Below are 27929 nucleotides of genomic sequence, written 5' to 3' on the forward strand. Positions count from 1 at the left end.
AAAAATAAAAACTTAAGTCACACCATGTGAGCTCTACTTTAATTGGTGGTGGTGGTGGTGGTGGTGGTGGTGGTGGTGGGGGGCATCATCATTTCAACCTATGTAGGTTGGTGCCAACAAAATATTTTCACACTAGGAGAAAACTGGTGATTGAAGTTTCATCAGAAGATCTCACTGCAATGAAGAAGACCTTGGTTTTAATGATCGCCACACAAATTCGCTTATTATATCCACGACACTGTCTCCCCCTAGTTCAGGATAATACTAATTGAGTGGCCCTTCTATGAACTGATTGTTTTAGTCTGTCAATAATATCTGATGCAGATCTCATAAAGCACAGCTATACTTCAGATGACGGTGGACAATCTTGATTATATGCACTCTTTCTTGTAGACCTGTGGTCCTCTCAAAGTGTACCGTCAATAAAGTGCAGTCATTGGTTGGGTTTTCTCACAACAATGCCTATATGATCATTCCAATTTAATTTGTCTGAAATTGTAATTTCTAGGTATTAAGCTTAATTGATAGCCTTTAGATTGAGATATTGTGAAACAGAAATTTAGCAGGTATCCCCTTGTACTCTTGTGGATGTTCTCATTTCTCCTTATTGAGAGACAATTGCCACTCTTCACACCATACAAATATCGTATATATCGTATAAATCGTTTTGCAATTCGTATTGATCATCTGACAACTGTGCTAGATGGTAAATGAAAGCATCATCTGCTAACAATCTAAGAGGACTGCTCAGATTGTTTCCTAAATCATTTGTGTAGATCAGGAACAGCAGAGGGCCTATAACAGTCCAGTGGCTCACCATAAATTATTATGGCCTATGACCTTTCTGACAGGAAATCATGAATCCAGTGCATAACTAAGATTTGACACATAACTATGCAATTTTATTAGAAGTTGTGTCTAAGGAATAGTGTCAAAAGCCTTCTGGAAGCCTAAAAATATGACACCACTTTGGATCCCCCTTTCAGTCTCAATTGTTACATTGTGGAACTAAAGTGTGGATGTGTTGCCTTGCTTAACGAGAAAAACATTTTCTGAATCCATGCTGACTGTGTATCAACAGATTGTTTTCCCGTAGCAAATGGGTGTGTTGTTGATGTTGTTGATGTTGTTGATGTTGTTGTTGTTGTTGTTGTTGTTGTTGTTGTTGTTGTTGTTGTCTTCAGTATTGAGACTGGTTTGATTCAGCTCTCCAAGCTACCCTATACTGTGCAAGTTTCTTCATCTCCCAGTACCTACTGCAACCTAAATCCTTCTGAATCTGCTCAGTGTATTCATCTCTTGGTCTCCCAATACAATTTTTACCCTCCACGCTGCCCTCCAATGTTAAATTTGTGATCCCTTGATGCCACAGAACATGTCCTACCAACAGTCCCTTCTTATTGTCAAGTTGTGCCACAAACTCCTCTTCTCCCCAATTCTATTCAATACCTATTCATTAGTTGTGTGATCTACCCATCTAATCTTCAGCATTCTTCTGTAGCACCACATTTTGAAAGCTTCTATTCTCTTCCTGTCCAAACTATTTATCGTCCATGTTTCACTTCCATACATGGCTACACTCCATACAAATACTTTCAGAAACGACTTCATGACGCTTAAATCAATACTCGATTTTAACAAATTTCTCTTCTTGCCATTGCCAGTTTACATTTTATAATCTTCTCTACTTCGGCCATCATCAGTAATTTTGCTCCCCAAATAGCAAAACTCTTTCACTACTTTGTGTCTCATTTCCTAATCTAATTCCCTCAGCATCACCCGACTTAGACTACATTCCATTATCCTTGTTTTGCTTTTGTTGATGTTCATCTTATATCCCCCTTTCAAGACACTGTCCATTCCGTTCAGCTGCTCTTCCAGGTATTTTGATGTGTCTGGCAGAATTAGTGTCATCGGTGAACCTCAACACTTTTATTTCTTCTCCATGGATTTTAATACCTACTCCAAATTTTTCTTTTGTTTCCTTTACTGCTTTCTCAATATACAGATTGAATAACATTAGGGAGAGGCTACAACCCTGTCTCACTCCCTTCCCAACCATTGCTTCCCTTTCATGTACCTCAACTCTAATACCTGCTATCTGGTTTCTGTACAAATTGTAAATAGCCTTTCGCTCCCAGTATTTTACCCCTGCCACCTTCAGAATTTGAAAGAGAGTATTCTAGTCAACATTGTCGAAGTCTACAAATGCTAGAAATGTAGGTTTGCGTTTCCTTAATCTTTCTTCTAAGATAAGTCGTAAGGTCAGTATTGCCTCACGTGTTCTAATATTTCTACGGAATCCAAACTGATCTTCCCCGACGTTGGCTTCTACCAGTTTTTCCGTTCGTCTAATTATGGAGTTACTGTGTAAGCATACTCTGAAACAAACCTGAGTGGCATACAATCCCGACCAGAAGCATTCTTTATTAAGTAATGTAAGCTGCTTCTCAACATGGAGAAAACCTGCTACCAAGTTAGTCATATTCGCATTCATTCTTGATTTGAATACTGGAATATATTCTTGGTTTTTGAAATTCTTTCAGCAAAGCAAACTATGCTTTCTGTAACTCAGCTTTAGTCTCACTTTATCAGTAACATCACTATTGTTATCGCACAGTGGAGGTATTGATTCCTTGTTGGTGTTGTTGTACTTTACATAGGACCAAGATCTCTATCGATTCTTCTAGTTTTAAGGCCAGTTTCATTGTGGAACTTACTAAAAGCCTCTCACACTGGGATTTTACATTGTTTTACATTTGGCTTTCATTTCTTCATACCTTCTGTAATAGTGTTCCAATCTGTTTTGTGTACTATGTGGGACCTCTTATTATAGCTCTCAACTGCCATTGTTTCCATTTATTTAATCCATGATCTCTGGTCTAGGCCTACATAGTCAGATCAGATGGAGTTCAGGCTGCCTCTGAAAAAGGTGTCAAGTGCATTTTTAACTGTGTTTCTATATGTATACTTTACGTTTATTTTTGTGTGTTTGGATCTTACAACATTTAGTCTCGCTACAATAAGCGTGTGAACACTAATCCGTGTATCCATCGTAATGCTCCCTATTTGCTCATTATTATTTGTTGCTAAGTAGTCAACAATGCTTTTGCAATAATTTACAATTAATGTGGGCACCTGCACTAATAATTATTGCTGTAAATACTTCTCTGAGAAAGCTTTTGGTATGATGTCAGATGACATACCTAAAATCGACTTGCGACATGTATTTTAGCCAACATATGGAGGCTAGATTGAAGTCATCATCAACTGTGTTTGTATGACTGGAGTACCTATTTGGAATGGCTAAGCTCTTCTCTGAGCTGTTCAGCGACTCATTCAGGTGGTTGGTTAAACAAGGTATGTAAGCTTCAGTGCTTTCTATTAGCGATTGGTGTTCTGGATCTTTCCCAACACAGCTACAATACTTTAGTTACAATACCAAATGCATCTAAAACTACCTTCATCCTGTTTTTGCCCTGCACTGTTTTAAACTGTCAACTATTCTGTAGCTTACTGAGACCCTCTAATATAGTAAGACAGCCATTCACCACAACACAGCCCCCACTATCCGAGTAGGCACCTCCTGTGTGTAGTGGTCCCCTGACATATTAAGCATAACCCAGGAAACACCACCGTAAGGCGCAAGTCAGAGAATCTGCAGACTGAGTGCAGGACTGTCGTAGCCCCTGATACAGAGCTGAATTGGTGGTATGTTACAAAGGACCATGGTCAATTCTGTCATAATGCTATTGATAGTGAGCTCCACCTTCAAATAGCAAGACAGGCAATCTTTACCATATCAGCTAGCCACCAAAAAGCAGACGCACTGTGTGTGTGTGCGCTTTGGATCTGATCAGTGTTAGTACCAACATGAGCCACCGTCTGCAATTGGCGTAAACCTCTGTTCACCGTGGCATCCAGAAGCACCTATTCCACATCAGGAATAAGTAATCCTGAACTTTCATATAGGCTTGACCAGAGTTTTGCAACATTAGTTGGTCCGGTCCTAGTGTTATATTGCATCCTCAGTCATTGCCACATTTCTTCACTGTAATAGGTCTTCAGCAGTCCCATAAACACTTTATTCAGTGGCTGGATCCTACAGGTGCAGTGAGAGGGGAGTCCAACTAAGTGAACATGATGAATCCTACTTGCAGATAAGAGCCTCAATGCTGGTAGCACAGTTCAACATGCTAATTTCATTGTTGCTGCCTCCTTCTCTGACTTAGCCAACCAAAAGTGTCATCCAAGGGACATTGTGGCAGCTTTAAAACATTGCATTTTCTATTCCCCACTAAGTTAACAGCCATTTGATCATAATCCAGTTTCTTTTGTTGCTGTTGGTCCTGCGACACAAATGTCTTTTGACTGCTACTAGAATCCCCATGTTATTTGTTAGCTCAGTAATACCCAGACTATATTTTACTGTAACATACAGAAACCGCTTTGAACACAAGAATTAAGATTTAAACATCCATGTGAACATCAAGGGGGTTACGGAATACTTGGAAGCCAGACTGTTTCATAACCCCCCCCCCCCCCCCTCCCCAAATAAAATCTGACATTCTTTGGATGAATAACTTGTAGAGCCTTCATGGGGAGTTACAAAATTGACTTGCTTTATTAAATTACTATATGATCAACTTCTGCTCCTCAAGGACCTCTCACCTATAAATACTTTTACAGTGTATATTGTAAATGGTCAGCCAGCCACATACACCCCTGTGTCTCCTAGTTTTCCTCTTGTTTCAGTTGTGTTTTGAGTTTTTAAACATCTCCAGACTTCCACATTTTTTTCATGTGGTTGTGCACCTGTGGTTGCGCCCACGAACACGCATATGTACCATACCGCACCTGTATCAATCTGCGGCTGAATGGGGCAGCGAAAGGAAGAGTGGCTAATGTACAGCATCGGGATCTCCCAGCTCTTGCATCTGTTAGAGCTGCTGCCACTCTGCTGATGATGCAAGAAAGTCAGTTATTCACTGATCTATCCATCCATCCATCCATCCATCCATCGATTTCACTTCTTCAGTTAGTAGTATTGCCTCTGATGTATACTGTGTGGGGATTGTCTATAACAAAGAATTGGAGTGATGGACGACATATGAGAAGATGCGCATAGAAAAAGATGAAGAAAGATCGTCAGAACAGGACAGACAGACTGACTCCAGTTTAAATCTGTCGTAAGACAGATCCAGCAGCACTCCACATGTACAGTGAAACAGTCTTCCGCCAACCAGCTTTCAGAGGTTATTTAGGGTTACCTTTTCAGTATTTTGGCATAAGGGGTCTGCACTCTCCAGTAACTCATTTGAGAGTTATTGCATTCCATTAGCTTACATGCCAGATTAGCTCAGTATCTGTATTGCACTAAAAATATCACAACACTGCCAATGCTGAAGATGTGTACTGTGCATTTTGTTTACTAACAACTCCTATCACATCCATTAACAGTACTCTCTGCTCACAACATAATGCCCACCTTACACTTCAACCTTGAGCTCACAACCTCCAGGGGACTTGCCGCTCTTTGGTGGGTTCATGCTTGGCTACCACAGGCTCCCAGCCTTTGCAGCATCTTTTCCCTTTTGTGCTGCATGTCTGTCATGTTAGTATCATTTTTCCCTTTCCTTGGAGAACATATCTGGTGTTTTTTTTTGGGAATGTTGCACACTGTCCATAGCTGACATACAGTCTCACCACTGGTCTTCATGCGCATTTTCCTTCCTTCATTCACCTTCTCCTATCATTCCTCCTCTTCAATATTTAAGGCTCCTCTTTGGCCTTCTTCCTCCCTTTGTCCACGTGAAGGCCAGTAAATGCATCTAAAATGTTGTAGGTGACTGGGTAACATGTAATTCCCAGCCTTGGGCCAACTGATAATGTTTGCATATATCACCTGGTGCAGGCCAGGCCCAGAGAGGGGCGATTGCCTGCACTGCTACCTTCCTAAATTGCTGATTGGTACATGTGACTTTGGTCCCTTTGCCAGGTGTTTGTTCACTCCTATCACCTAAGGCTGCTGTGTGCCCATTTGAAAGGGGCACCCAGTTGGAAGGAGCAAGCCATCAGACATGCTGGCAGTCGTGGGAGATTTCGTCGAAGTGAGCCAATTATCATCTTTGCAGTCCACGTCTACCAAACATAAATGGAATGAAGCTCCCAATTCAAAGACCCTCCCAGCTGCATCACAGTGCTGCTCAATAGTCTAACAGAGGCCTCAATCCAAATGTGTGTCTGATCAGGGTGGCATTGCAGTCCATCGGGTGACTAAAAAGGTAGATGCCTCCTTAGTGCCCACAAGCACTATTATCATCATCTTTGTTACAGTGGGAGAATATGTCCAGGATCAAAGCAGGCTATGATGTTATCACAGTCTGATTGTACATTATGAACCTAAAGTGCTGCTCCCAGTGTCATCATTTCAACCACACTTTATAGTCTTGTTGTCAAGCGGCCAACTGTGTAACTTGATGTAGGGAAGCTAACCACCTTGCTGCTGCATCTACTGCAATGGTTATCATGCCACCTCCTGTCATAATTATCTGTTATGTTTTGATGAGCAGCTGTCTAGGAGATCTGGGTAAAGGAAAAAGTTCCTTACCCGGTCACTCGCAAGTTTCTGGCTAGTTAAAACCCCTGTGTCCTACTGTCAGGCACTAATAATGTGGTTCTTGCTTCATCTTGCTCCATGAAGGACATGGCCGTGCAGACATGTGAGCTCAAATACATCTCAGAGATTGTGAAATCTCCCATTGTCATGGTAGTATCACCATCCCCTTGTCCAGCTGTGCAACAAGCCATCAAACCCTCGCCACAACGGGAGATGTCACCAGATACATAACTGACCTGCTGGAAAGGACAGATGAAATACTCCCATGAAGACTTCCTATCTCCTTTCAGTCAACCAACATCTAAGACATCCTCTGCCAACTGGAAAGGCTCAAGAAATCCAACAAAGGCAAACGGTCTTCTCCTAAACTGACTCGGAGATACTCTTCTATGGTGTCATCATGTACTACCTTCACCTGGCCAGCCTCCGTGCCACCAGAGCACAGAGGTGAAACCCCTTGACTTTTATCCTCATCATGATTGTCCTTACAATGACCAACACTTCCCCAATTGTGATGCCAGGTAGAATATCTTACAAACATTATCCGTATCACCGCAGAACGTTCTGTTCCCTGCTCTTCGTCTAGACAATGCATGTCAAACACCTTAGGTCATCATTTTGCGGAAATTTCAAGCTCTTCCCACTGTTGCCCGGCCGTCTTCCATCAGAAATGAATGGAGTTGGCTCAAGTGATACCCTTCCCATCTCTGAATTGTGAGGCACAGTACTGCCTATGATCTGAGAGAGTAATACTCTCTTGTGGACAACCAGAATGCACGTTTCCCAGTCACTGGTGGGAAGCCATTGTCATACCCATACCTAAGCCCGGTAAGGACAAACGCATTCTTTCTAGTTATCACCCAATTTCTCTTGCCAGATTCGTTTGCAAGGTGATGCAGCATATGTTTTATGCCTGGGTGGTATGTTGGCTCGAGTCTCGCAATTTACTAACCACTGCACAGTGTGGATATCGAGGACGCTGTTCTGCAATTCACCATCTCGTCACTACGTCCACCCGTGTTATGAATGGTTTCTTGCAGAAATCCCAGATTATGGCCATGTTTTATGATTTGGAGAAAACCTAAGACACCTGCTCCATGCCTGAAAAATTCCTCAAGGAAATAGTTCAGGCTGCCATGGACGTCCCGTGTGTAGAGAGTGCACAGGATACCAAAGACTGAGTTTTCAAGGCCCAAGTGTCCTCTCCCTTGTCAATCACCTTTATTCCTGAAGATTGTGTTCCTAAGTATTCCTTCCTCAGTGACTGTACCTTTGTGTATACTGATGGTTCTCAGATTGACCATGGTGTTGGGTACACCATTGTCATTGGTGGCAACGTCTTTAGTTATTGGCTTCTGGTGCACTGCTCAGTATTTACAGCATAGTTTTCACCCTGTATCAGGCCACTGAATACATTTGGCGACACAGGCTTTTTAGATGTGTCACACTGTCGGCACCCTTCAAAGTATCTGTGGGCTGTACACCACCCATCCCTTAGTGCAATCGTTCCAGGAAAACTGTCATCTGATCACTCGTGATAGAGCCACTGAGATGTTCATGTGGGTTCGTGCCCATGTCGGTGTGGCAGGAAACAAAGCTACTGATACTGGTGCCAAGTGTGCAGTAATTTTACCTCTGCCCATTGGTTCATAAATTCCCTCTAATGATTACTGTGTTGCCATCTGTCAGGAGGTGGTGTCACTTTAGCTTCACTGGTTTTCCATTCAGTGGAATAAGCTCTGGGTTATTAAGCTTCTCCCTGTGGCTTGGACAAACTCCTGTCAGCCCTCCCTTCATGAGATCATTTTATCTAGGCTGCGTATTTTGCACTGCCTTTTCAGCCTTCGCCATTTGTTAAGTGGCACTCCCCCAGCATGTTGTGGACATTGGGTGCAATGTTAAAATGTCAGGCATTTCCTGGCAGAATGGTGTTTTTTTTGATAGTTTGTGTGCCTGTTTGAGTTTTCCATCTAAATTATCGCCCGTTTTAGCGAACGACAAGCGAGCTGTTGACCGCGTGTTACTTTTTATCCATAAAAGCAATATGGCGAAGACCATGTAATTTTTATTTCAGGACCTCCATTACTCATGGCATACATTATACACTTTTCTCCACGTCTTTGTTTTAGCATTCTTCTGTTCCATCGATTGTGAATAGTGTAGTCATTTCTACCTCCTCTCTTAGTCTTCATGTTGTATAGTTCTGATATGGGCGCATATCATTATAGTTGCTTTTGCAGCCAAATACAAAACAAAAGAAAAGGAAACAAACACCACACAAACTAATGTGTAGAAAGCAGGAGTTTCGAAATCAGAATGAAAGATGGAATTTCCATTTGTGCATGACAGCAGGGGGACTGAAACTCGTGCAGGGACTTCTGGAAACACAATTCTGGTATGCTCTTAGGCGATTTGAAGTGCTCCACGTTTTTCAGTCCAATGTGTGGATCTCATTGTGTGATTTTTTTTCTTGTCCTCCGTATGTGATTAGGACTTCTGCATCTTACAGTCTCCAAATTGAACTGTTAATATGTTGCTTGTGTTGAGCGTGACATTCACTTACATCTGTTAGAGAGAAAATGATAGTGCGTATGGTGAACTTGATGAAAGTCATGGCAGTAAGAAAGCAAATACTGGGTTGGTGTATATGTTCATATCATTTTTCCAATTTTGATAAACACAAGACACACATAAGCGATTTCAGTCACCAGTAATGTGTTTTTCTTCACTATTTACAACAGTCTGCCAAAACTGGAGCAACTTTACTATTCTGTGACTAGAAATCGTGTGGTTTTGAGGCAAAGAACTCACCAATCCATGTTCACAGTGCCTTTTCATCCAGAAAGAAAGGAAGTAAGTTTCTCAAAGGTTGTTATGCAGAGAGCAAAAAAGGTGAAAATCTGAGTGCACAAGATTAAGTGAACCACATTGGTCTGGAATGACTTCTAAAATAAACTCGTGTACAATATTTTTTGTCAGTCTAGCAGAATGATAGAGGCTGCTATAATGGAGCAGCATCACTTCATAAAGTCTTCCTGGTCATTGTTCTTGGACTGCATCTGCAAGAAGTCGAAGTTGTTTAAAATGAATGTATTTTCTTTGTGAAACTTTTGATGTGTGCAGATCTTTCTATGGGGAGTTGCTGCTTTGTCTGGACGCAATCATTCCTTTCTTTTCCTTGTGTTAGCATACACACACCATTTCTCAAGGCCAGTGACAATACAGGATAGGAATCATTGGTGTTCTTAATGAACCACTAGAATCCGATCAAGCAGTGAGACACAGATGTACCTCTGTCGGTTTTTGTGATTTTGGCTTGGAGCACACGATACCTGTAAAAACAGTTTTTGAATATTCCCCTTTTGCATGCAAATGTAACATATGGTAAAATGATCACACTTAATCGTATTTCCCTGTTCTCAAGTACACTGATGTAGTTCATCGTGGGTTAAGGTGCCTTTAACTGAAAAAATGACAATATATAAACTTGACAAGCAATGGTGAACCTCAAATAAAAAATAAGCAATAAATAAATTCATAGCAATTGGAATAACAACATGCAAAACACAAAAGCTACAAAATTATACCCCAACCTAATACCTATTAAGTCATGGTGTGAAGGCATAAGTACAATACAGTTTAGAGACCATAAACAAGTTTTCCAGTTGGAGCTCCTACATACCATGCACTAGGCTTTTGTCTGCATGTGATAAAGGTGTTGGACAGAGGTCAGGGTTCTCGGGTGGGGGCACACAACAGCTGAACAGCACACTACCCAAATCAGCACACATACCAACACACTATACATTAGTGATGGCAAAGGTACAGTAGTGTGTATGTTACTACAAACTCTCATTGCTTCGGGGGGAAAAGTGACCAGATGCCAGCACCTCTGTGGTGCACTAAAGTTGACACATCCATAGTTTTGAAGCGGTCATGACAGGTGTCAACAGTTCCCATTTTGTGTGAACTGCTGAGTGGGAATGAAAGTCGTGTGTGCAGAGATGCACATTTGCTGGCCTCCTCCATGAGAGTGGTACTGTGAACTGGAAAGCTGCAGTGTCTGGTCTTTTAATGGAACCTGGAGGGAGACCATACCCCAGTCAGTTTGGGAAAAGGATTAGTGCAATTTTGCAAGTAACTAATCAGCTCGTGGCAGAAGATATGTGCAGATAACATGACTGTGATAAATTTCATGTCTCCACAAAGTTGGAGGTGACACACCTATTTATTTATTTATTTATTTATTTATTTTTGTTTATTTTTTTTATCATTAAATAATCATATAGCCCACTCACTTGTCTAAAGCAGTTGAATTATGCCTGGTGACTCGAGAGATTCAGTTGTACTCATTCATGTAAGGACATGAAAAAAATGCAGTCAAGCCAAATTGTTACACTGATGTGTGCTATGAAGTTGTTCACACACCATAATCGCACAGAAAACAAATCCAAAAATTCAGAACACAATCTAGGTCTTGATAAGGAACCAGATCTGACAAAAGATACATATTTTAATTTATAGAAAATTCAAAAGTAACAAAAGCATGGAACCCAAACAAATTTTTGGTGTCAGTATCATTAATAACCAAATACACATCTGCAGTCCGTTCAACCACATGAGCTGTGGTGGACAGAAACAGAGTGAGAATTGTAATATGCTGCTCGTTTGTAGCTTAGCACATGGCATTTGATGGTTGCTGACGGAGGGAGCTGATCTGTGTGAGAGTCTGAGAGCTGAGGAGTGGAACAGTTGATATGGTGTTCACTTTTGGAGATAACGGTTTCTTCAGTGCAAACACTTAAATAAAAAGTTCATTCTAACCTGTAGACAATAATGAAAGGGAATGAATGTCAAGGTCCATTCATATTGAGGAAGGCTGGGTGTGACAAATTGAAGCCATGTAGTTTTTGTTGTCCCACAACTCTCACCATCTGGGGGGCAAGCAGCCTCCTCACGCCGCACAAAGTGAGAGGGATTTGTTGCAAGTGCCACACGGTTTCCTTGCCAGCATCATCATTGGGTTTATCCATCTCAGCTAGGCTTCCCAGCTTGAGCAGCTATGTGTTCATCTTGTGCCATGTGCAGAAATTGTTCACTGTAAATGATGGTGACGTTGCCTGGTTCTTCGATTTGGTAGGCTACTGCATGGGGGACTTGGACAATGACCAGTATTAAAAAGTTTTCTGCAGACAGATCTTCACTTCAAAGGGTTCTCTGATGAATATCCTTATTCGGCACTAGGCAGATGATCATATCATCAACTGCAAAGTCTGCGTTAGATTCTGTGGAGCTTTTAGGAACAAAGTGACACTTAGGGCCCTCAAACACTTCAGCTCTGCTACCTAATCCTGATAAGACTGATGTGACTGCCTGCGTTACTGGTAAAACTCTACACAAGTGACACTGATTTGAATGCGCTCGTAGCTATAAGGTGATGACAAACTACACGTTTCATCAAAAGTGTGAGGCCAGTTCATTTAAAGCACAACTACTGTTGGACACATGGCAGGAATCCCCAACAAACCCATAAGTTTATGTGTCAATTATCCTGAATGCAATGAGGTGTTGGTGTAGCCAGTTTTCATGTTTCACTTCTTCAGCAGAGTCGTCGTATGACATAAACCATCGTGGGTAGGAGCTGTGATGGTGGAACCTGAACCATCAACGTAGCCACTAGTTTTTCCGAGGTGGCTATAGTAAATTGCTGGTGCCAGACAAGTGGTAGAGGTACCACATTCATAGGTAAGATACAAGAAGAAAGTCACACAAACTGAGTGTTTGAAGGTTGTACTTGGTTACACTTGTTTTGTAACTCTGGACCCAATAAAACCTGTGGCTGTTAGAAATGGTCTAGTTAGTGAGTAAGGACGTGTCAGCATAAGTATGAGGTAGGTAGCTACATGAGAAACATTTGCCTGCCAAGGACAGCTCTGTTTCAGCTGCAGGCAGTAGAGGTGCAGGATTGAGATCAGTGGCTTCTGTTCGGGACACAAAGCAAGTGAACAGTGCACTACTCTAATGAGCAATAGTGGTGGTGGAGGTGCAGCAGTGTAAGGGTTTCTACAGACTTCATATATGATTTCATTTCGTATGATACAGAATCTGGTTTCACCACATGAGCTGTGTTCTCATGTATTTCTGTTCCTGCTCAGAAATCTGTGCATTTAAGTCTTGCAGTCCAAACATTGTACGTAAATTGCTCCTATTGGCACTGTTCTCTTTTGCACTGGATTTTCATATTTTCTCATTTGTAAGGGAAAATTCCATATTAGTAAGGAAATATACTGAAGATGCACATATATTCCATCAAAACTAGCTGAGTGGATATGGAAATCTGCTTTTGAATTTCTTTTAGCCAACAAGATTTCAAAGCATACTCAATGTCAAGAAGTAATCATTCTTCCATGTAACTGCTAAAAATGCAACAGTAGTTAGACAAATGTGTTCACACGTTGCTGGTAGTAGGAACAAAGAGTACATTTTCGTAGAAATGAATATACAACAATCATCCTTCCACTAGGATGAAAATTTCAAAGGAAATAATACATTCTATTAATAAATAGTTCCCAAAACTGTAAGTCAAAACCTAATTTGAAAGGATTGTCGTCGTCGTCGTTGTTGTTGTTGTTGTTGTTGTTGTTGTTGTTGTTGTGCCATTCAGTCGTGAGACTGGTTTGATGCAACTCTCCATGCTACTCTATCCTATGCAGTATTCATCATCTCCCAGAACTTACTGCAACCTACATCCTTCTTAATCTGCTTAGTCTATTCGTCTCTTGGTCTCGCTCTACGATTTTTACCCTCCATGCTGCTCTCCAGTACTAAATTGGTGATCCCTTGATGCCTCAGAACATGTCCTACCAACCAGTCCCTTCTTCTTGCCAAGTTGTGCCACAAACTCCTCTTCTCCCCAATTCTATTCAATACCTCCTCATTAGTTATGTGACAACCCATGTAATCTTCAGCATTCTTATGTAGAGCCACATTTTGAAAGCTTCTATTCTCTTCTTGTCCAAATTATTTATCGTCCATGTTTCACTTCCATACATAGCTACACTCCATACAAATACTTTCAGAAATGACTGCCTGACACTTAAATCCATACTCAATGTCAACAAATTTCTCTTCTTCAGAAACACTTTCCTTGCCGTTGCTAGTCTACATTTTATATCCTCTCTACTTTGACCACCATCAGTTATTTGTCTCCTCAAATATCAAAACTCCTTTACTACTTTAAGTGCCTCATTTCCTAATGTAATTCCCTCAGCATCGCCCCACTTAATTCGACTACATTCCATTATCCTCGTTTTGCTTTTGTTGATGTTCATCTTATATCCTCCTTTCAAGGCACTGTCCATTCCGTTCAACTGTTCTTCCAAGTCCTTTGCTGTCTCTGAGGTTCGCCGATGACATTGTAATTCTGTCAAAGTTTTTATTTCTTCTCCGTGGATTTTAATACCTACTCCGAATTTTACTCCTGAGTGATATGATTTCCAATCTATTTTTTAAGTGTTCATTTGTTAATGGAAATGCTAAATTCTTCAGAAAATTACATCAAATTTTTACGGTTCCCTTTGGTTTTGAAAGTGAATCCAAAATTTGGCAATTTATCCCAGATATGTTTAGCTTACTATAAAATAACACCGTAGGCCAACTTTTTCTGATTTTGGAAACAGAATAACCTGTAATCATTTTATCTACAGTATCCATTCACACTGAATGTGAATGTAAAAAAATAATTGGCTTCCCTGTTTTGGGGTTGATATCATCCATGTCATGCATTGTAGATAGGAGTATCAGCAAACAGTTACTTCTTGGTTGGGTACAAAAAATGAATTCATTAGCTTGGGAGCAACATTTTGAAACTCCACATGTTGGTCTCTTAGTTGCAAAATTCAAGAGGTATCTCCCTTTCCTTCTTGTGAGGAGTGCGTAGAATGGTCAATTTTTTCTCCAACATGTCCTCCACTACTGGCAGTTTGTGTGACAATTGTCAATGATGACATTTCTGTGTGTATCTTTGATGTCACTGACAAGCCGTCCTAAAATTATTGCTGGGCTGTTTGTTACTAGAAATGGTCCAACTAGCTGCTTTCCTACATATACTTCAATATTACTGGTATAAAACCTTTTTGTCACTCATGGCACATATTTTAATTGAATATTTTGTGGGTTTGTGTGGTGTATATATAGGGTCCAGGAGTAGCAGCCTCTAAACAGTCAACATTTCATGGACTGTAACATAATCAGCAGGATTATAGAATCACTGCAGGTTGACTGCAAAGGAATGTGGACATTTTCTGACAGCAGTTATGCTGTCAAGTTTTTTCCTTTCATTTGGAGTGGAAATGTCAGCAAATCTCATACAATGTATTACAAGCAGAAATTTCTCGTAGCCCATTATGGCATTCAGGATATTCATATGTGTACTGCCTGACTCCAGAAATTCTTTTACAATTACATGCTGACCTTTCTCTATACTTGTCAAATGCAAAATGCCAAATATTGGCATAATTTCATGACTATCCATGGCTATACAATCTCTTGTACATTTTTATTTTTTTTCAAGGTTGTCAGTATCCCTTACTACCAAATATACTATCATATCTGCAATATTAGTGCCAAAAAGCTTGAAAAACACAATTTCATTAGAGAAATCTTTTTAATAGCTTGTGAGACTGGGTGGTAAAAAAAAAAATTCTCTCACCAGAACAGGTGCATTTTCAGAGAAGTATCTGTTCCAGGTATTAGTTATTAAGAACCAAATACGGGGTAATGCAACTGTCGTTCAACTTTAGTATTTAAAATGTCTACAGCCTTGTACCTGTACTGTTTGGCTGATCCGTGTGGAGGAGATGTGATAATGTAGCCTTGTTCTCCTTATTATTTGAGGTCATAGTGTCAATGGAGTTATTGGCTCTGAACAATGATAATTTATGTTAAACTTTGTACCCCTCCATAATTCTGGAGGGTTGCCGTTTGGTATCTTGCAGAAGTGAAGGTACGGAAAGCCACCTAAGATACACATCATAGATATGATACACAGACAATTAGGACTTGACAACTCTGTCAAATATGCATAAGTTCGGATCTCACTGGTTGCAAGTTTGCACATACTATCTTGTGTTGAATGAACTGGTACTGCATAGGATGAAAAAATAAGACTTGCTGGCAGTGTACTATCAAATATGCTTGTGGAAGTGTTAGATTGGGTCAGGTGGCAGCATATGATTTTTTCTAGTGGAAATTACTTTGTTATATGATGGCTTCTCATTAAACTTCAGTAATAAATCCATTGTAATTTCCACTGTGTGTTAGTGTGCATATGAAAGGTTTCCAATGTCTGGAGAGAGGGGTCATGATAGACCAGGCAGTATCAGTACTTGATATCGTCTGCTTGGGATAAGCCAAGAATCCTGGCATTCATGCAAGGTTCATAATCGAGACAATTCACGTGCTTGAAAAACAAGAGAAAAATTATTCCAGAAAATGTAAGTGTTGATTGGCAATCCCTCAGTACAGGTATGGAGACCCTAGTTTCCACCACTTGTATGTGAAGTGGACCATCTCCTCTCCACTACTGTGGCCAATATAATAAGAGATCCAGAGTTGTGGCAATCTGCTGGAGCAATGTAGAAGTAGAGGCTGGCTATGAATGACAAGGAGTTGGGGCCCCAATGGTCAGATAGAAAACTGGCCCTGAATAAAAAATATGGGTTTTTGAGGGATAGTGGCAGTACACTAATTCTCCTTATCCGTAGTTCGCCAACCAATCCACTCATACCACATGCATTGTGCATTATGGCTTTGTACTTCCCTGGTGTCTTGGGCTAGCAACTTTGTATCGGTGCTATTCTCTTCTCCTATTGTGTAGGTGGTGACGATCTGGCCATTAAATTAACTCCAAGTTTTGTAGCAACGAATGCTGAAGGTCACTGCACTTTGTATTACGACTAGCAACAACCATGTTCTATGTCACCTGGCACTACCCTGAGGCATCTCACGAGTGGGGAGTGAAGTTGCAGCACTGTTCCCCTTTCTCATCAGATTCTAACCTGTGTAAACAAACTAAATTGCAGTTAGCATAGGCAGCAGGCTTGATACTTGCCCATAATAAGACATTTTGTGTGTTTGTGGACGGTAAGTGGGTGGGTGTGTGGGCAGCCATCTTCTAAAGTGACACTGTTCAGCAGCATTTAGGCAGTGGATGCTGTTGCCATTTAATTTTCTGAACTGAAGATTCTACCCTGGGTCAGTTAGTGCCTGCTATTTGGAGGCAATACTATCTACCTCTGGTATTCTAAATACTGTCACTCTGCCTCCTATCTGCTTTGTGTCTGATTTCCTATCCTCTAGTTCCAAAGCTGACTTCCAACAGCCTTCAGCTTAACAATGTACCAGTCAATATGTTCTGAATATATGACATACAATTCAGGAGAATACTATAAAAATTACTGTAACACAGATTCCAAATCTGTTGCATAGAGGTGAACCTTTATCTTTCGGGATTCTGTAGTTCAGCGCGCAAAGTATGTCATTAATGACTCCAGTAGAGTAACCCTTAGTGTGTTTGCATAGAATGTACTTCAAGGACTGGACTATTCATCATGAAAATAGGCATGATTTCATCCTTACATCCTGCTTTGCTCAACCAGTTAGACTAAAGTTTTACCTCAGTAATGCAGTTTATTAATATTAGGCCACTCTTTTGATTAGTTATGAAGAACATGGTACAGAAACTTCTTAATTTCAGTCCATTACATAGCACAATACCTTTATCTGTGAAATAGCTCTGCAACAACTTTCACAGATGTGACATTGAACAAAAAGCCTGTGGTCTTGGTTAAAAAACTGTTGTATTTGTATCAACACATACCTGAATACTTTGTACACCCATATTTTATGTCACAGCTACAAAAATTGTTGCACATTCTTTGACAGCCTTGATTGAAGTCAGAATGAAGCTGCTAGTCATACCTGTATGGTAATTGCAATTATCTGTGGTTCCTTATACAGTGTGTGAAGCGTGGCAATCTGAACACTGGAGTGGGGTAACGCAGTGCTAGTGATGCTCAGAAGTATGATGCACTGTTGCTTTGGACATGCATGCCTGTCCAAAGGAACATTGGACGGTACTTCTTAACAACACAGAGCATGTCTCTCCCCTGACACCAGGTAAGTGACATTTGAATCAAAATGTGCATTTCAATCACAATATTTCACCCATACAGGAGTGTACCTAGTGAATGTAAGAGTGAGAGCTGAAGACACATGGTTGACAATAAGTGGAAGTCTGGGTTTGCCCATGAATTGTGCTTCGATAGCATAATGGTAAGACTACCTTGTGCAATAAGGAGAAATCTGGCTGAGAGTCCTGGCCCGGCAGAAATTTTCATGATTGTCATTGCATTATACAACTGATGGCTGTTCATATTTGATACAGTGAAAACATTTCATGAACATCACAGTGCCAGCCTACTGGTATGCCGTCCAGTGGTAAATGCAAGAAATCTATGAGTGTCCCAGGTTGGCATTTAATTTTGGATGGATTTGTAAAGTGTTGCACTGCATGGCAAAGGAATTTGATACCTCCGCCAATATGTTGCATCCTTCTAGTGCCGGTTCTTTCTCTACCTCCCTTTCTCATGACGTTGTAATTAGAAAATATAAACAAGTTACAGTCTGCCTGAATCTGAAGAACTTTCAACCTGATGACATTCCGATCTCACCTGTACCCCCTTCAAAGAATCCTAGTTCAGTTCATGATCTAGATGGAGTGAGAAACATCAGTCAATCTGTTCCGATATCTTTTCCCAAAACACAGTTTTCAAACCATTTTCTGGTTGTGGGCTTCAGTGCAAATACGGGTTTAATGCAGCTGCTCTTAACACACAAATTCCATTTACACTCAGCTCTGTTTTTGCACCACTGAAATTCAATACTGCTTGGTGTTAATTTTAAAGATCTTTTCCTACAACTGTGTGTGTGTGTGTGTGTGTGTGTGTGTGTGTGTGTGTGTGTGTGTGTGTGTGTGTGACAGCTTATGTCCTTCGTACGTCTGGGCCAACCTAATTAGCACTGAATTTTTCTCCTTCCCACAATTCAAACATCAATTATTTTTTGTGATTGAAATAGTGAGGTTTCTCATCTTGACACATGATATTGCTGATAACCAGAACACCACATCATTCAAAACAGTAAGACCTCACCTAAAGAAATAATAAAAGGGTGAATGACTTTGCGGGTTCTGTACAAAGTCAGATTAAAGAAAGATTCAGAAGCATGCTGCAAGATATTTTACCCATAGGTTTGAACAACATGTGAGTATTATAGAGATCTACATCTACATCTACATCTACATCTATACTCCGCGAGCCACCTTACGGTGTGTGGCGGAGGGTACTTATTGTACCACTATCTGATCCCCCCTTCCCTGTTCCATTCACGAATTGTGCGTGGAAAGAACGACTCCTTGTAAGTCTCCGTATTTGCTCTAATTTCTCGGATCTTTTCGTTGTGATCATTACGCGAGATATATGTGGGCGGTAGTAATATGTTGCCCATCTCTTCCCGGAATGTGCTCTCTCGTAATTTCGATAATAAACCTCTCCGTATTGCGTAACGCCTTTCTTGAAGTGTCCGCCACTGGAGCTTGTTCAGCATCTCCGTAACGCTCTCGCACTGACTAAATGTCCCCATGACGAATCGCGCTGCTTTTCGCTGGATCATGTCTATCTCTTCTATTAATCCAACCTGGTAAGGGTCCCATACTGATGAGCAATACTCAAGAATCGGACGAACAAGCGTTTTGTAAGCTACTTCTTTCGTCGATGAGTCACATTTTCTTAGAATTCTTCCTATGAATCTCAACCTGGCGCCTGCTTTTCCCACTATTTGTTTTATGTGATCATTCCACTTCAGATCGCTCCGGATAGTAACTCCTAAGTATTTTACGGTCGTTACCGCTTCCAATGATTTACCACCTATGGCATAATCGTACTGGAATGGATTTCTGCCCCTATGTATGCGCATTATATTACATTTATCTACGTTTAGGGAAAGCTGCCAGCTGTCGCACCATGCATTAATCCTCTGCAGGTCCTCCTGGAGTACGTAAGAGTCTTCTGATGTTGCTACTTTCTTGTAGACAACCGTGTCATCTGCAAATAGCCTCACGGAGCTACCGATGTTGTCAACTAAGTCATTTATGTATATTGTAAACAATAAAGGTCCTATCACGCTTCCCTGCGGTACTCCCGAAATTACCTCTACATCTGCAGATTTTGAACCGTTAAGAATGACATGTTGTGTTCTTTCTTCTAGGAAATCCTGAATCCAATCACAAACCTGGTCCGATATTCCGTAAGCTCGTATTTTTTTCACTAAACGTAAGTGCGGAACCGTATCAAATGCCTTCCTGAAGTCCAGGAATACGGCATCAATCTGCTCGCCAGTGTCTACGGCACTGTGAATTTCTTGGGCAAATAGGGCGAGCTGAGTTTCACATGATCTCTGTTTGCGGAATCCATGTTGGTTATGATGAAGGAGATTTGTATTATCTAAGAACGTCATAATACGAGAACACAAAACATGTTCCATTATTCTACAACAGATTGACGTAAGCGAAATAGGCCTATAATTATTCGCATCTGATTTATGACCCTTCTTGAAAATGGGAACGACCTGCGCTTTCTTCCAGTCGCTAGGTACTTTACGTTCTTCCAGCGATCTACGATAAATTGCTGATAGAAAGGGGGCAAGTTCTTTAGCATAATCACTGTAGAATCTTAAGGGTATCTCGTCTGGTCCGGATGCTTTTCCGCTACTAAGTGATAGCAGTTGTTTTTCAATTCCGATATCGTTTATTTCAATATTTTCCATTTTGGCGTCCGTGCGACGGCTGAAGTCAGGGACCGTGTTACGATTTTCCGCAGTGAAACAGTTTCGGAACACTGAATTCAGTATTTTTGCCTTTCTTCGGTCGTCCTCTGTTTCGGTGCCATCGTGGTCAACGAGTGACTGAATAGGGGATTTAGATCCGCTTACTGATTTTACATATGACCAAAACTTTTTAGGGTTCTTGTTTAGATTGTTTGCCAATGTTTTATGTTCTAATTCGTTGAATGCTTCTCTCATTGCTCTCTTTACGCTCTTTTTCGCTTCGTTCAGCTTTTCCTTATCAGCTATGATTCGACTACTCTTAAACCTATGATGAAGCTTTCTTTGTTTCCGTAGTACCTTTCGTACATGATTGCTATACCACGGTGGATCTTTCCCCTCGCTTTGGACCTTAGTCGGTACGAACTTATCTAAGGCGTACTGGACGATGTTTCTGAATTTTTTCCATTTTTGTTCCACATCCTCTTCCTCAGAAATGAACGTTTGATGGTGGTCACTCAGATATTCTGCGATTTGTGCCCTATCACTCTTGTTAAGCAAATATATTTTCCTTCCTTTCTTGGCATTTCTTATTACACTTGTAGTCATTGATGCAACCACTGACTTATGATCACTGATACCCTCTTCTACATTCACGGAGTCGAAAAGTTCCGGTCTATTTGTTGCTATGAGGTCTAAAACGTTAGCTTCACGAGTTGGTTCTCTAACTATCTGCTCGAAGTAATTCTTGGACAAGGCAGTCAGGATAATGTCACAAGAGTCTCTGTCCCTGGCTCCAGTTCTGATTGTGTGACTATCCCATTCTATACCTGGTAGATTGAAGTCTCCCCCTATTACAATAGTATGATCACGAAACTTCTTCACGACGTTCTGCAGGTTCTCTCTGAGGCGCTCAACTACTACGGTTGCTGATGCAGGTGGTCTATAGAAGCATCCGACTATCATATCTGACCCACCTTTGATACTTAACTTAACCCAGATTATTTCACATTCGCATTCGCTAATAACTTCACTGGATATTATTGAATTCTTTACTGCTATAAATACTCCTCCGCCATTGGCGTTTATCCTATCCTTGCGGTATATATTCCATTCTGTGTCTAAGATTTCGTTACTGTTCACTTCCGGTTTTAACCAACTTTCCGTTCCTAATACTATATGCGCACTATTTCCTTCAATAAGAGATACTAATTCAGGAACCTTGCCCTGGATACTCCTGCAGTTTACCAATATTACGTTAACTTTTCCTGTTTTTGGTCTCTGAGGACGGACATTCTTTATCAACGATGATAATGTCCTCTCTGGTAACCCGTCAGGTATTTTATCGTTTCGCCCAAGGGGGGGTCCCTCTAACCTAAAAAACCCCCGTGTGCACGCCACACGTACTCTGCTACCCTAGTAGCTGCTTCCGGTGTGTAGTGCACGCCTGACCTGTCTAGGGGGGCCCTACAGTTCTCCACCCAATAACGGGAAGTTAAATGACTCCCAGGAAGAAAGGGACTTTCTTTTTTAGGAGCACTGTTGAAAAAATTTAGAGAACCACTATTTGAAGCTGACTGCACAACGATCCTACTGTTGGCAACATACATTTCACGTAAGATAGAGAGAAATTAGGGCTTGAATGGAGCAATTCAGATAATTGTTTTCCCCTCGCTCTGTTTCCAAGCTGAACAGAAATAGTTATGACTACTAGAATTATGGGATACTTTCAACCATGCACTACACCGTGGCTTGCCGAGTATGTATGTAGGTGTAGATGTATACAAAATAAAACAACGTGTATCAGATACCATCCCCATATATCATGATGTAAAAAGTGATTGCTACAAAGGCTGCTCTGTTTAGCCTGTCTAGTGGCTTATAGTGCTTCCTCTGGATTACAGGGTCCTGGGTTCGATTCCTGGGCCGGTTGGGTATTTTCTCCACATGTGGACTGTGTTCGTATAGTTTTCATCATCATTCATGAAAGTGGTGAGATTGGATAGAGTAAATTTAAGGATTTGTACAGGCACTGATAACTGCCCAGTTGAGCACAACACAAACAAATCATCATCATCATGTGTTCTACCCTGTCTGTTGACTCAACTATCACCTGTGTCATCATCTTTGTAATTGTTGTCATTGGTGGTGTTGCTTTCGTTGTTATGAGGTACTGTCTCCCACAGGATTATTTCCTCATCCTGCAGATCCAATCTCGACAATTTTTTTCTACTCAGCCATTTCTACTGAACCTACTGTCATAATTGTTGTCATTGTGCATTTTTGGCATCTGAGGCTACTGATCTCTGAATCGCACTCATTTAGAAATTTTCGTATTTGATTTCCAGTTACTTGGTCTGTATGGCTGTGGCAACACCTCTAGCTTCCATCAGTGACGGAAGAATGACGATCAAAAATTCAAGTCGTAATACTCCAGTTTTTGTAGAAACCTTTGAAATGCTTAAATATTATCTTTGCAATAGCTTGCTTGTATAATGTGCCTTAACTGTAGATGAGACTTTCAAAAAATTGTTGTAAAGACCCCCGCCCCTTCCCCCACCCTTACATCTATTATGTCTTTGGTCTGGGGATTCCCAGAGAGAGGGCCCTGTGAAGGGTTCCAGAGGGATCCAGTCACTAGTAGATACTGGAGGAGGACACTGTGTGTGGGGAGGTGATGTCCTCAAATACAGTACATAATAAAGATATTTCTGGTTATCTATCCACAGTCATGGCAGAAAGCAATATCTTTGATATGGTATGAACATAATAGTACTTTTTCCAGGCTCCATAATATGACAGGCAAGCAAAGGCTTGAAGTGGTCTGAGTTTACATTTGTTAACTAGTGAAGCACATTTTGAGGATTGGAAAGTGGGTATGTTTTTGTCAGCAGTTTCGGCAGATGGCAATTGATTACACCATTGCCCTACTGCTTCAGCTGACCTTTCTGAGAATTCCAGTGCCCACAAACAGGCTGACAAATAATCATTTTGCACTGGGTGGTAACAGTTGGGGCTTCAGTTGTGTGCACCTGAGTCATGAGTTGGCTGCCACAGTGTATGATTATTATGCGACATGACTGCTGGAATTGCAGTGATTTGCTATGATTTTTATAACAGAGACAGTCTTAGCATGGCAGTTCACTCCACCACTCCTGTCTGACACTGCTGCTGTAGTACACACTTGCAACAAGCAAGAAAAGGAATTTAACTGTATAACAAGAGAGAAACTGGATCACTGTGGATAGTGTGGTCAGTCATGGGATTTGATGTGTGTCTAAAAGAATTAGAAGGGTTGATAGATATTAAGAACTGGAACTCTTTTCCACATTTTCCAATGTGCAACTGTGGAGTATCACTGTTGGATGATGTCCATATTTTCTCATCACTTGCACTGTTAGGAATATCACATAACAATGTCTGTCTTTCCAACATGATAGTATCTCTTTCAAAATTTTGGTCCGACAGGCTCGACAACTCCGTTACAATATGTGTTGGAGCTATGTAGTCTGAGGGTAGGTCTGGGTTACCTCCATCATTGGTGTTCATACAAAGCATGGGGATTAAACACCATTTTGGTAATCGCACTACCAAACCTCATTTCCATAACACCAATATTGAAAAGTTGAACAGGCCTGTCCCGAGATTCATTATTCACTAATAACACCCACTACAATAAATGCCACTACTGTATAGTGTGTGCACATGAGTGCCATCTTCCACACATGTGACCTCGCAATGCACATGAGATATACTGTTCGTCCGTCTAGGGGTGCAAGTACTTTCGGTGTGTGGTAGGGTGTGTTGTCCTGCACTCCCATTTTTCTGTGGGATACATGTGCTTAGTCAAACATGTTTAACTTTAGTCCTCATCCTTCGAAGCTAATTCTAATTTCTCTCTCTCTCTCTCTCTCTCTCTCTCTCTCTCTCTCTCTCTCTCTCTCTTTCTTTCATGTAGGATGCTCATACCACATTTATCACAAACTCTGTGATTACACGTATTGCAATCAGACATCTCCTTTGCATGAAGTAGTCAGAGAATTGTGAGCAGTTATGCCACACAACCTGTTGGACATGTTTTCATGGTTACAGGTAGGTAAATAATAAGTGCATATCCTCATCATTCATAAAAGTCTAGTCCAAAATCGTGTGCCACATGTAATGCGCTTCATAGTTAAAGTTTTTGTGCTGAATGTAAAACGGCATATATTAGAATATCCACCATGATGAGTATTAGCACCATAAAGTGTGTCCCAGTCTACAGTATATTACCATTATCATACATCTAATCTTATTTAATGACCATATTTAACTTTCTACTTTCAAAATCGCTTGTTTAGCGTACCACTGTGTTGCAAGCCGACCCCTACATTACATGTCCGGAGGTTGTATGTGACTGCAAAATGCCATGTTTTGGACAAATTGCTTTCTTTACAAGCCTGTTCACCTCTCAAAGTCTCTTAAAAGTTCTCATCGGGAGATCCCGTATATTGTCTGGTTTGTGATAAATTTTCTACCATCACAAACTAACTGCTTCTTTCATTCCATTTTCATACTGTTATCCTCCATTATCCCTTCTCTCCTTACATTTTGGCACTTACCAAGCTGTGCGACAATAGAAAGGTGCTTTTAGAATACTATTGATAAATAAGAAAATGGGCAAAATAGGTGTAGTTTGTTAGAACAATGTTGTGTAATTGGAGAGGTAAATAATGGTTCAGTGATACGTGACTGCATAATGTAACATTTGTAGACAGAGCTCTTAAATTGTTCAAAAAACATTCAGTAGACTACTGTAGGCTTAAAATGTTTGTGTGCTTTACACGTCTGTTGAATAAATATATAAACACACACATAATATGTGATCATCGCCAATGAAGTTTGATGGGAGGCATGAAAATTTTTTGCTGCGAATGAAACTCTCATTAGCAAGTGACTCGCTCAGCACCAACACTACAAGCAAAATGTATATGTTCTCACTCCAGTGAACAAGCATTTAAAATAATTTGACATACACACTGTGGTTAGTATTTTAAGGAATGCAAATGTATACTCTCACCCAATGTATTGACCTGCATGTTCATCACTACTTCAATATAGGTTAACAAACTTCATCCTTCATTGTACTTTTCCTGGAAAAATAGCAGAGCAGAGAAATGTGCTGCACATTTCTGATGACAGCTGTCCTACCACACTGAAAAGTATAAATCACATTCATGGAAAACTTGCAGTCATTTCACAGATCGTCAATTTTATATATTGATCTCAGCATTACTCAGATCATGAAATGTTGCAGATAGAGAAATGTGATGTCCAGTAACCTGTTCTGCAGTCATTCCTTTAAAAAATTGCAATGGCATGGCCTGAGCAGTTTGTAATAGTAATTGAAGAGTTTTAAAGTATTCACCGTATGTTAGACGCAAGGTGGCCATAATCTGTATCCTGGTATGTCATCATTCACCTATATTCTAGTGTTGTAGTCACGAATTTCTTCCCTAGAAGAATTTTTCATGCCATTTTTGTTTGCATATAGTACACACACACACACATGTACATGCGTACAACAGACAGTAGTCTGAGCCTGGTAAAGAGCGGATGACAGTGCTCTCTGGGACATGTTTTATACATTGTGTGTTATGTCCTTCACTGTATTCTCAGAATTTTGCTAGTGTAAGAGGGTGTCTCATCAAACAAAAGACCATAAGTATATGTGATTGCAACAGTCCAAAGTATATTAGTCTCAGGAAGACAATACTAATCATGTCTGTAAGTTTCCAAAGCAGATAAGAGACCCACAAAATCTTTTTGCATACCTGACTAAAATGTTCTTCACAGTTAAGTTAGGAATGCATATGGATTCCATACAGTTTTACGTATTAGTTTTCTGTGGTCCTGGGTGACCATAAAGAAGCTGTTATGTTTTCTCTGGGTTACGGAGTAATTTATTTGATGAGTGCCAGTGGATGGCAGATTTGAGTGATTGCTGTTTACTTTTATGCAAGGCTGAGATTTTCTGACATAAGGTGACCAGTGTTGTGTCATCCACATAGCATATGAGAGTACGAATTATACAGGGTGTTACAAAAGGTACGGCCACACTTTCAGGAAACATTCCTCACACACAAAGAAAGAAAATATATTATGTGGACATGTGTCCGGAAACGCTCCTTTCCATGTTAGAGCTCATTTTATTACTTCTCTTCAAATCACATTAATCATAGAATGGAAACACACAGCAACAAAACGTACCAGCATGACTTCAAGCACTTTGTTACAGGAAATGTTCAAAATGTCCTCCGTTAGCGAGGATACATACATCCACCTTCCGTCGCATGGAATCCCTGATGCGCTGATGCAACCCTGGAGAATGGCGTATTGTATCACAGCCATCCACAATACGAGCATGAAGGGTTTCTACATTTGGTACCAGGGTTGCGTAGACAAGAGCTTTCAAATGCCCCCATAAATGAAAGTCAAGAGGGTTGTGGTCAGGAGAGTGTGGAGGCCATGGAATTGGTCCGCCTCTACCAATCCATCGGTCACCGAATCTGTTGTTGAGAAGAGTATGAACACTTTGACTGAAATGTGCAGGAGCTCCATCGTGCATGAACCACATGTTGTCTCGTACCTTTAAAGGCACATGTTCTAGCAGAACAGGTAGAGTATCACGTATGAAATCATGATAATGTGCTCGATTGAGCATAGGTGGAAGAACATGGGGCCCAATCAAGACATCACCAACAATACCTGCCCAAACGTTCACAGAAAATCTGTGTTGATGACATGATTGCGAGCGGATTCTCGTCAGCCCTCACATGTTGATTGTGAAAATTTACAATTTGATCACGTTGGAATGACGAAACTGAAATGAACTCTAACATGGAAATTTAGCGTTTCCGGACACATGTCCACATAACAACTTTTCTTTATTTGTGTGTGAGGAATGTTTCCTGAAAGTGTGGCCGTACCTTTTTGTAACACCCTTTATAGAGAGAAACATCACTGATAGCGACGATGAAGAAGAATGGTCGAAGTAATGTTCCCTGTGGAACACCACCAACACGGGAGTGTTTATTTTTAACTGTTACAAGCTGTCTTGTACTGTCAAGATAAGAAGCTATTACACCTAATTCTGTATTATATACCTCACAAAATTCTAGTTCTGTTTTTGGGATGTAGGAGGGAATGCAGTCAAATGCTATGATTTCTTCCCCAGTTTCATCTTTAAGAAAATAAAGGGGTGCCTTATATTCGTTGATAAAACTATAGCAGCTGAGGTCAACATTTTTCCATTGTTTAACAGAATATATATTGGTTGTCTTATATTTGCAAACAAAGCTTTGGCTATTGAGGTCACACAAAAATATATTTCAAAGAATTCAGAAGGACAGAAATGGTCAGAAATGAACAGGCTCAAGATTTCCACATA

Source organism: Schistocerca serialis, unplaced genomic scaffold (genome assembly GCF_023864345.2).
Source record: "Schistocerca serialis cubense isolate TAMUIC-IGC-003099 unplaced genomic scaffold, iqSchSeri2.2 HiC_scaffold_1417, whole genome shotgun sequence".
NCBI lineage: Eukaryota > Metazoa > Arthropoda > Insecta > Orthoptera > Acrididae > Schistocerca > Schistocerca serialis.